Source organism: Hibiscus syriacus, unplaced genomic scaffold (genome assembly GCF_006381635.1).
Source record: "Hibiscus syriacus cultivar Baekdansim isolate YM2019G1 unplaced genomic scaffold, ASM638163v2 tig00111402_pilon, whole genome shotgun sequence".
Taxonomy (NCBI): Eukaryota; Viridiplantae; Streptophyta; class Magnoliopsida; order Malvales; family Malvaceae; genus Hibiscus; species Hibiscus syriacus.
This window is the reverse complement of record NW_024063082.1, coordinates 232,179-242,500: the sequence shown is the minus strand read 5'-3', so window position 1 is coordinate 242,500 and position 10,322 is coordinate 232,179. Positions and strand designations below refer to the sequence as shown.

General features: G+C 37.1%; 1 pseudogene; it reads left to right on the top strand.

Moving 5' to 3' along the window:
• Window positions 1-10,298, top strand: part of LOC120162153 — a 16,516-nt pseudogene extending 6,218 nt beyond the window's left edge.
• Window positions 10,299-10,322: the final 24 nt, after the last annotated feature.

Genomic DNA, 10,322 nt, shown 5'->3' with positions numbered 1-10,322 from the left:
CTTAGTTTATTACCATCATATTTAATTAATTTGTTTTTTAATTTTCATAGGCAACATCTGTCAAAGTGACAAAGACAACACTTCAAACTGACTACATACTAAAAGTAATTATACTCGAGCTTAATTTGATGATACTCGTGAATGCATTTTGTATCATTCCTCTCCTTCCTGCTAACAACATGTTTACCAATATTTCCTCCACTTTGATTAGATCCTTGGAATTGATATATGTGCTGAAACATTTGTTGGTGATGCCCTTAGAATAGGTATCTCTGGTGGCCAGAAGAAAAGATTGAGTACAGGTAGTGAAGTTGGTGATGTGTGTAAATAACAAAGTTTAGCGAGAGTTAATTAACTCGAATATGTTTCCTTGACAGTTCTGATTTTAGATTGAATATGTTTCCTCCAAAATATGCAGGGGAGATCGTTGTAGGTCCCATAAAAACTGTTTATGGATGAAATAATAAATGGCCTTGACAGTTCCACTGCATTTCAGATTGTTACTTGTCTTCAGCAGCTTGTACGTATCACAGATGCTACTTTGTTGGTTTCACTACTACAGCCCGGGCCAGAAACTTTTGTTATCTTTGACGATGTTATCTTGATGGAAGAAGGGAAAATTTGTACCATGGACCACGCGATCAAATTCTTGAATTTTTCAAAAACTGTGGGTTTAGGTGTCCTCTGAGGAAAGCGGTGGTTGACTTCCTTCAGGAGGAAAGTGAAATTCAGTTTTTGATAATCTTTTTCTCTTTCATACAGTATAGTCTCCTGCTTCTTCAAGTTTAAAGTATTTTGCCTTTGTATTTTTCAGGTTTTATGCAAGCAAGATCAAGCACAATACTGGTGCAGCACTGAGCAACCCTACTCTTATTTTTCAGTTGATATGTTCTCCAAGAAATTTGAGGCATCCTCCTTGGGGAAGAAAATAGATGAGGATCTTTTAGAACCATATGATAAGTCTCAAGTCCATAAAGATTCCCTTTCCTTCAGTGAGTATTCTGTTTCTAAATGGGAGATCTTTAAAGCTTGCATGTCAAGGGAGCTGCTCCTTTTGAGAAGGAACTCAATTTTTTACGTATTTAAAATTACTCAGGTGAGGACTTTCTTCCGTAATTCTGTGTCCATAATCTCTTCAATTTCATCATCTCAAACAGTTTCAAGAACATACTGATAGAACTGAAAAATTGGGGTCAAGTTTTGAGGATGAAGTTTGTAATAAACAACCTTAGTCTAATGAACTTTGAAGCATTAAAATTATCTTCTTCTTTGGCAGCTTGTCATCTTAGCATGCATCACAATGACTGTATTTTAAAAGATGGATATTGATGTTGTTCAAGAAAATTACTACCTGGCTGCGCTATTTTTCACCCTCATGATACTTGTGGCGGATGAGTTTCCGGAGGTGTAGATGACTATTTCAAGACTTCCAGCTTTCTATAAGCAGAAAATGTTATGCTTTTACCCAGCTTGGGCTTATGCAATTCCAGCAGTCATTTTAAAGCTTCCTATGTCATTTTTGCAATCCCTGATTTGGACATCCATCACTTATTTCGTGATGGGATACACTCCTGAGGTTTCAAGGTGAATTCAAGTTCTAATAATTTAAAATATACTGTTTAGCCAGTTTGTGAGCCTAAATGTTGATAGAAGTAAACAAGATTTACCACTAATAATACTGATAGAAGTAAGCAAGATTTACCACTAATAATACTGATAGAAGTAAACAAGATTTATTAAGCAAGATTTACCACTAATAATACTGATAGAAGTAAACAAGATTTATTCTGGTTGGTGAGCCTAAATGTTGCCGTTTCTGCTGTTTTCAGGTTCTTCCGCCAGTTTGTGACCTTTTTTGCTGTGCAATTAACAGGAATATCCTTGTTCCGTTTCATTGCCTCCGTCTTCCAGAATTTCGATTCTTCTGTGGCAGCTTCTAGCCTCATAATCTTTTTACACTGGTTATTCTGTGGCTTCATCATTCCGCAATGTAGAGTTCTTCCTACTTCTTATTAATCAATTTATTTAAATGATGCCAGTAAAAGGATGCATGCTTATTAATTTGTTACATTCGTTACAGCATCCTGGCCAGGTTGGATGAAGTGGCTTTTTTGGGTTTCTCCTATATCATATGCAGAGATAGCCCTCTCTGGAAACGAACTTCTTGCTCCACGATGGCAACAGGTGAGCTTCGTTGGCTGAATTGGCTTTTATTATTCGGGTACTTAAACAGGTTTTTTTTTATAGGAATAGTAGGCCTCATTAAAAACCCCTTCATGATTAATGGAACTTGAAGATAGTTCCTTAATCAGCGGAAGGAGAAAAAGAGTGCCCTATGATTTCATTAACTTCAAATAATTACATAATAAGCAAGGTCTAATCTCCCTAAAGAGATAGAAAACCAACAAGAAACAACCCTTAACAAAACATAATAATCAACCAATGCATGCCTTAGCTAGGACATCTGCCTCTATATTGACTGTCCTATTAACCCATCTAATAAGACCTTCACAAACACTAAGCTTTTGAATAATGTCTTTAACAATATGAAGATAAACAACAGGACATAAGACAACATCCTTTACCCAACCAACTACCACCCGACTATCACTCTCAATAATCAACCTATCCTTAAAGCTATGACGAATAGATTCATAAAAATTTAAACCCTTTAGGATAGCTTTCAATTCCATCAAAGTTGGAGGCCCTGGACCAACAGCCTCTTTGAAGGAGCCAAGAATCGAACCAGACATGTCTTTTAGAACAACACCTAAACCACTCCTCTTCCAATCACTAGAAATAGCCGCATTCACATTAAGTTTAATAAAGCACTTTGGAGGAGGGGACCAAGGAAACTTAGTTGAAATCCGATTAGCATGGGATGAGCAAGAGTCCCCTAAGGAAGGGTCGACAATAAGAACATCCTTGGAGATAGAAATCTTAGTTTCCTTAGCTAGAAACCATGAAGCAAGCCTGACCCTTTCTAGAAAAAAAATTTTCTGCTCGATCTAGCTTCCCACCTTTGAATACTATAGAATTCCTAGTTTTCCATATTGTCCAAATAACCACTCCAGGGATAAGTGACCAAATTAGAGAGTTGGTCTTTAATTCAGCCCATGCAAGTAGGAATCTTTTAGCATCTTCATGAAACACATACTGAAAATTCCAATAGCCCATGAATCTAGTCCAAATTGGCCAAACAACCGAACAGAAAAAGAATAAATGAGATGGTGACTTTTCTACTAGCTTACAAAAAGGACATAAAGTATCATTTTTGCCCTGAACACCTCTCTTAACCAGAGCTGTCTTCACTGTCAGCTTCTTTAAGATCACTTGCCAAAGAAAAATCTCCACTCTTGGAGGCAGCAAGCCTCTCCAAACAATAGTCTTCCAAAAATTAGCTTCCTCCGAAACAAAAGTACCCGAATAAGATAAATTAATACATGATTTAACAGAGAATACCCTGTCTCCATTACCCTTCCAAAACAGTCCATCAAAAGAATCAACAGAAATAGAAAAATTCGAAATAACAGCCATCAAATTTGTCCATTGCTCATATTCCCAAACATTCAACTCCCTTATCAACTGAACATTCCAAAACCAGCCCCACGAGCTGTATTCCCCAAACTGAAATAATTTTCCAGTTTGATTCATTGCAATAGAGAATAGTCTAGGGAACATGACCATTAAAGGATGATCCAATGCCCAAGTGTCTTGCCAAAACCGAATATTCCTCCCATTACCAATTTTATAGCTATACTTGCTTCTGATAATACTGCCCATCGAATCAGCTTTAAAATGATTACTCACCATAGACCTCCATATCCAAGAGTATTTAGGAGAAACATTACTGTCAATCTGCATTAAGAAAGAGTCCATTTTGTATTTAATGCAAAGCATTTCCCTCCAAATAACCTTCCTCTCAATAGCAAACCTCCAAGCTCATTTTTCCAAGAGCGCCCTATTCATCACATTTAAATTAGGAACTCCCAAACCACATTCAATCTTTGGTTTACAAACATCGGACCACCTCACCCAATGAATCTTTTTTTCCCATCTCCACCATCTCATGAGAAATTTGACATAATAGAATTAAGAGTCTTGTAAACTAAAGCCGGAACCTTGAACATTGACAAAAAGTATGCAGGAAGTGAACATAGTACTGATTTAATCATAACCAACTTGTCTGCCATTGAAAGAGATGATCATTGCCAATCCGCTAACCTCTTATAGAAGCTTTGAACCACTGGATCCCACAGAATGTTGGAGTTCCTGTGTGGACCAAGAGGGAGTCCCAGATATTCTGAGGGAAAAGTACCCACTGAACATCCAATCTCAGCTGCCCATTCCTTAGTTTCATCTTCATTCAAATTTACCCCAAACAATTTACACTTCTTCAAGTTCAACGGAAGTCCAGACATAATTTCAAATACTCAAAGCACCCTCTTCACATTCAAAATCTGCCTTTTCGACGCACCACAAAAAATTATAAGGTCATTAGCAAATTGAAGATGCGTTAAATTAAAATTCCTCTCCTCATTTCCAATTACCAAACTCGAAAATAGCCCCTCTGAAACTACCTTGAGTATCAATAAATTAAGAAGTTCCCTGCCCATATTGAACAACAAGGGAGACAAGGAACAACCTTGTCGAAGACCTTTAGCCATTGGAAATTCCTCGGTTGGCACCCCATTCACCAGGACTGAAACAGTTACTGTTGTGATACATCTCAAAATCCAACCTATCCATCTTGAACCAAAGCCCATTTCCTTCATTATTCTAAGCAAGATAGGCCAGTCAACTATATCATATGCCTTTTTGAAATCTACTTTAAAAACACATCCTTTTAAATAACTCTTCCTCCAAAAGTCGATCTCTTCATTGGCTATAAGGGAGCAGTCCAAAATTTATCGACCAGGTATAAAAGAGAATTGACATGGACTGATTAAATTTGAGATACAACCCCTAAGTCTCCTCGACAAACATTTAGAGAGGATCTTGTATAACCCACCAACTAAGCTTATAGGTCTAAAATCATCTAGACCACCAATGTTTGAAATCTTTAGAATAAGAGTGATAAATGTATGATTTATACCATGTTCCCATTCCTTCTCCAAGTAGAAATTATGAAAGAATTTCATAATATCTTCCTTAAGGACCTGCCAAAATCTCTTGAAAAATCCTAGATTAAAGCCATCAGGGCCCGGAGCTTTGTTACTGCCACAAGACTTCACAGTATCCCAAACTTCCTCCTCTGAAAAATCCTGCTCTAAGAACTGATTCTGATCCAAAGTAATTCTGGAAAAATCCAATTTTAAGTCATCAATCCCTAGAGTAGATCGGTCATTGTAAATTTTAAAGAAATAATCCTTAACTAAGGCCTTAATTGCAGTCGGGTCTTCTACTGTTTCTCCTCTAAAGTTTAGAGCATTGAGAGCATTCATTTTCTTCCTAACCGTAGCACAGGTATGTAAGTATTTAGTATTACGATCCCCATCTTCAATCCATTTCTATCGTGAGTACTGAAACCAAATCTGCTCCTGAATTCTGTGAAGTTTCCACAATTCTGCTCTGTAATTATTCAACTATGCTAATACCTCACTGTTGATGGCACCTTGCTTCTGTTGAATATCAACCTCTATCTTCGAAATCTTCTTCTCTAACTCAGAAATCAAGGCTCCTGGATACTTATCTCTCTTTCCAGCCCACTTCTTTATAGCATGTTTAGTACTCCTTAGGAGACTAAAAGCACCTGCCTTTTTTTTTATTTTTCTTATAACTCTGAAGAGAAGTAATAATCAGATCCTCAAAACCCTCCTCATCCATCAAGTAGTTGAAAAGTCTAAATGGTTTTTGACCCCATTCCACACCTTTATTCACAAGAACTATAACATTATGATCTAGCAATGACCTTGGTAGAAGAGACTGAACAATGTCCTGAAACATCGCCAAAAATTGACAATCAACCAAAAAACGATCCAATCTTACAAAAGTGGGAATCTCTTGGTTATTACACCAAGTGAACCTACCCCCATTCATGGGAAGATCAATTAGACCCGTATGAAGAATAAACTCATTAAATATCTCCATTAAACTCCTATTTTGACCTCTACCCATCTTCTCATCTTCTTGTAGATAGACATTGAAATCCCCTCCCACGCAAACGGGATAATTCTGACCACTAAGATAACTGCTTATTTCTTCAAAAAAACTAGATTTCTCCTCCTCCACTGCTGGACCGTAAACATTGAAGAAACCACAACTGAAATTATTATTCCAAAATTTGTCAAAAGTAGCTATAAATCTCACAGATCTGTTGCTGGAAATACATCTAACAAGCATTAAGCACATCAGACTGAATGAGTCCAAGGGATTATGGTTAAAGATCAGTAAATGCAATAGAGCAAATGGACTAACGAGATTTTCTTTCTCTAATCTGATTATTGTGCCTCTTTCATCCCAAAGAAGATATTGCTGCAAAGTTCCCTCTAGTCTAATTAATATAATGTAGCGAGTTGTAGGCGACATGCTATTTCCATTGTTGATCATTTAAAGCAGCCTTGGAGCTCAAAGAGATGTTAATGATGAAACTGGTTGTTTTACTGACACGATGGGTTCACAGCAATGAAGAAAGCGTATTCTATATTCAATTGTTTTTTCTGTTTTTTTTTTTGCAGATGTTGACCTTGCACACTACAATAGGACAAGCAACACTAGAGAGTCGTGGACTAAATTTCGATGAACATTTTTTCTGGATAGCAATAGCTGCATTGTTTGGTTTTGCTATAGTTTATAACATAGGATTCACCTTGGCCTTAGGTTTCTTAAAGCGTAAGCTTTTGGTTTTAGTCCTTAGTTTCTCATGATTAACTAAAGAAGAGGAGAAGTGAAGGGTTATTTACCATTGACATTTGAAACATATGCAGCCCCCGGATGGTCTCTTGCTATCATTTCACGTGAAAAGCTTTCCAAGATACGGACAGCAGATTCCAACTGGAGTGAAGATGTGGAGAATAGGTCAAGCCATTTGAATTCCGGTGGTAAGAAACCAGCTAGTAACGATTCTTCCTAGCTTTTCATCATAAATTGTTCTTTCGTTCTCATTATTATCATATTTAAGGTTGCTTTGTCTGCATCACAGGCAGGATCGTATTTCCTTTTGAACCTTTAGCACTAACCTTTCAGGATGTGCAATACTATATTGACACCCCTTCGGTAATAAAAAAATATTCTTCTTTGGCATAAAATAGTTTTTCATGAACCACAGAATGTTGATGCAGTTCTTCTTGGCTCTAGAGAATGAGAAAAAAGGGATACTCTCAAAGAAAGCTGCAACTCCTTTCAAATGCTACAGGAGAACTAAGGCCTGGTATTCTAACAGCATTGATGGGTACTAGTGGAGCAGGAAAAACCACCCTTCTTGATGTCCTTGCAGGGAGAAAAACTATAGGCTGCATACAAGGAGAGATTAAAGTTGGTGGATACCCTAAAATTCAAGAAACATTTGCTAGGATATCTGGTTATTGTGAACAAAATGACATTCATTCTCCACAAATCACCGTAATTGAATCTTTATTTTTTTCTGCTTCGTTGCGCCTGGCTTCTCATATCGACTCAAAAGCTAAAGCTGTAAGACTATCAAATAGAAAAGCTGATGTTTTCATGTAAACCGAAATCTTATTCAAGTTGTGATGAAGTTGCTTTTTCTGGTTTTGTAGGAATTTGTTGAAGAAGTCCTTGAGATTATGGAACTCAATGAAGTCAAGGATGCCTTAGTTGGGTTCCCGGGCTCTCTGGTTTATCAACCGCTCAACGTAAGCGACTTACAATAGCAGTAGAGCTTGTTGCTAATCCCTCTATACTTTTCATGGATGAACCTACATCTAGCTTGGATGCGAGATCAGCAGCCATCGTCGTGCGTGCAGTTAAGAATGTAGCTGATACAGGTCGAACAATTATTTGCACAATCCACCAACCAAGCATTGATTTATTTGAGCATTTGATGAGGTAAAACCAGTTGTGCTAATTTTCTGTCTTATCATTCATTATATATAGATACAATTGCTATTGTGAAGATATCTATCATAACGTAATCTATATCTCTGTTGCTTTCATCGCAGTTGATTCTTCTGAAACATGGTGGGAGTTTAATCTACTTCGGCCCATTAGGTCAACATTCTTGTAAAGTTATAGAGTATTTTGAGGTTAGTTCAAGTGTCCAGCCACCCTCATATTCTTTATATTCTCTGGTAACTCCATTTGTTGCTTCTAGCAGATATTATTGATCCACCATATCTATACTCTCTGAATTCTTTCTGACAGAGTATTCCAGGAGTGCCCAAGATTAAAGACAATTGTAATCCAGCAACATGGATGCTAGAGGTAACCTCCCCATTTGTGGAGGCTGAACTTGGAGCTGATTTTGCACAAATTTACAAGAAATCTTCTTTATATGAGTGAGTTCGATTACTCAGTAGTAATTAGTTTTCATTTTCAGAAAGCTAAATGATTCATTAGTGCCTCAAATGCAAATAGTCTTATATCCATCCCCAATCACAGTCTTAGAAAGATACAAACAGGTTGTATCTTTCAGAAAAGCATATGGAAAGGACCATGTCTGGTTGTTTAAACCACCTCTTATGTTGTAGGAATTATACTTGAAGCATCAACTATTTGCATAGGTTTCAAATAGAGTGCTCAACTGCAAAGAATCCATTATATTATATATAATACGGGTATATGGAAGAAGGCTTCAAAGAGCAGTTCTCTTCTTGGTAAGACGGCATCTTATGTTCCAAAAGGAACTATTTAGTGTAGCTCTTATGATTCATTATTAGTGATGCTTTATCTCAAGAGTCTATAGAATTAACTAATTATCATACAAACTGGCTGGTTTACTTTTCTCTCTCTTTTTGCTGGTAGGAACAACAAAGAGCTTGTAAGGCAGTTGAGTGATCCGCCTCCTGGTTCAAGAGAGATTAATTTTCCAACCCAATTTTCACAAAGCTGCCGGGGGCAATTTAAATTTTGCCTATGGAAACTTCATTTGTCCTATTGGAGAAGTCCTTCATATAACTTAACACGTCTCTTGCAGACTGTTATACTATCTTTGACTATGGGCTTAGTATTTTGGAATCAAGGACAAAAAATGTAAGAATGGGCCCAAACTGGCACGGGAATCATCATTTTCATTAGAAGTCATATATATATATATATATGTATATATAAGCATTACTTTTCCTTTGCATTAAATTAGATGAGAATTAACTTCACCCTTCATTCTTGTTTTCTTATTTAAATCCCCAGAAAAAAACCAGCAAAACTTTTCAATATTTTTGGTTCCATGTTTGCTGCTGTGATATTTCTGGGGTGAGTAGCAGCTCATCTCTACAACCATTTGTTGCCACAGAGAGGGTTGTTATGTATCGAGAAAGATTTGCAGGGATGTATTCTTCTTGGGCTTATGCCCTTGCACAGGTACATTCTCTTTCACATCATAAGTTTTACACGAACTTTTTATTTTCTTTCTTTTTGAGTTAAGTTGCTAGTTTTCCGGATTCTAGACAAATCTTATAGTAAACAAGGAGGGCTAAAACATTTTGCAGGTGACAATTGAGGTACCCTATCTATTTATCCAAGCTATGGTGTTTGAGATGATCACATATCCCATGATTGGTTATCATGGATCAGTATATAAGGTTTTGTGGTACTTCTATGCCGTATTTTGCACGCAGCTCTACTTCACCTTCTTCGGGATGTTGTTTGTGTCATTGACACCCGAAGTCACAATCGCCGGAGCTTTATTGTCTGCCTTCCATCCACTACCGAGTCTTTTCTCCGGCTTTCTAATTCCTCGACCGGTAATCTGTTAATAAAGATAATTTAGTCGGTCGGAATCTGATTCCCATTTTTGGTCCATATGATAGATGAAAACAACATGAAGAAGAAAAAAAAGAAATGGTATATTGAAACATAATTCTTACTATTACTATGAGATGGTATTTACTTGGTTATCTTCTTGTTCATCTGCAGAAAATCCCAAGTGGTGGACCTGGATGTATTATCTAATGCCTATATCATGGACATTGGATTGTTTGCTCACTTCACAATATGGAGATGTAAGCGATGAGGTTATGGTATTCGGCGAAGCCATGACAGTGGCCTCTTTGCTAGAAAACTATTTCGGTTTTCGCCATGCCCGCTTACATGTTACAGCTATCGTTCTGATTTCGTTTCCCCCAATCTTTGCAACCCTTTTTGCATTTTTCGTTGCACGTTTAAGTTTTGAGCGAAGGTGAATGTCTATCCCAAGAGTATGAGAA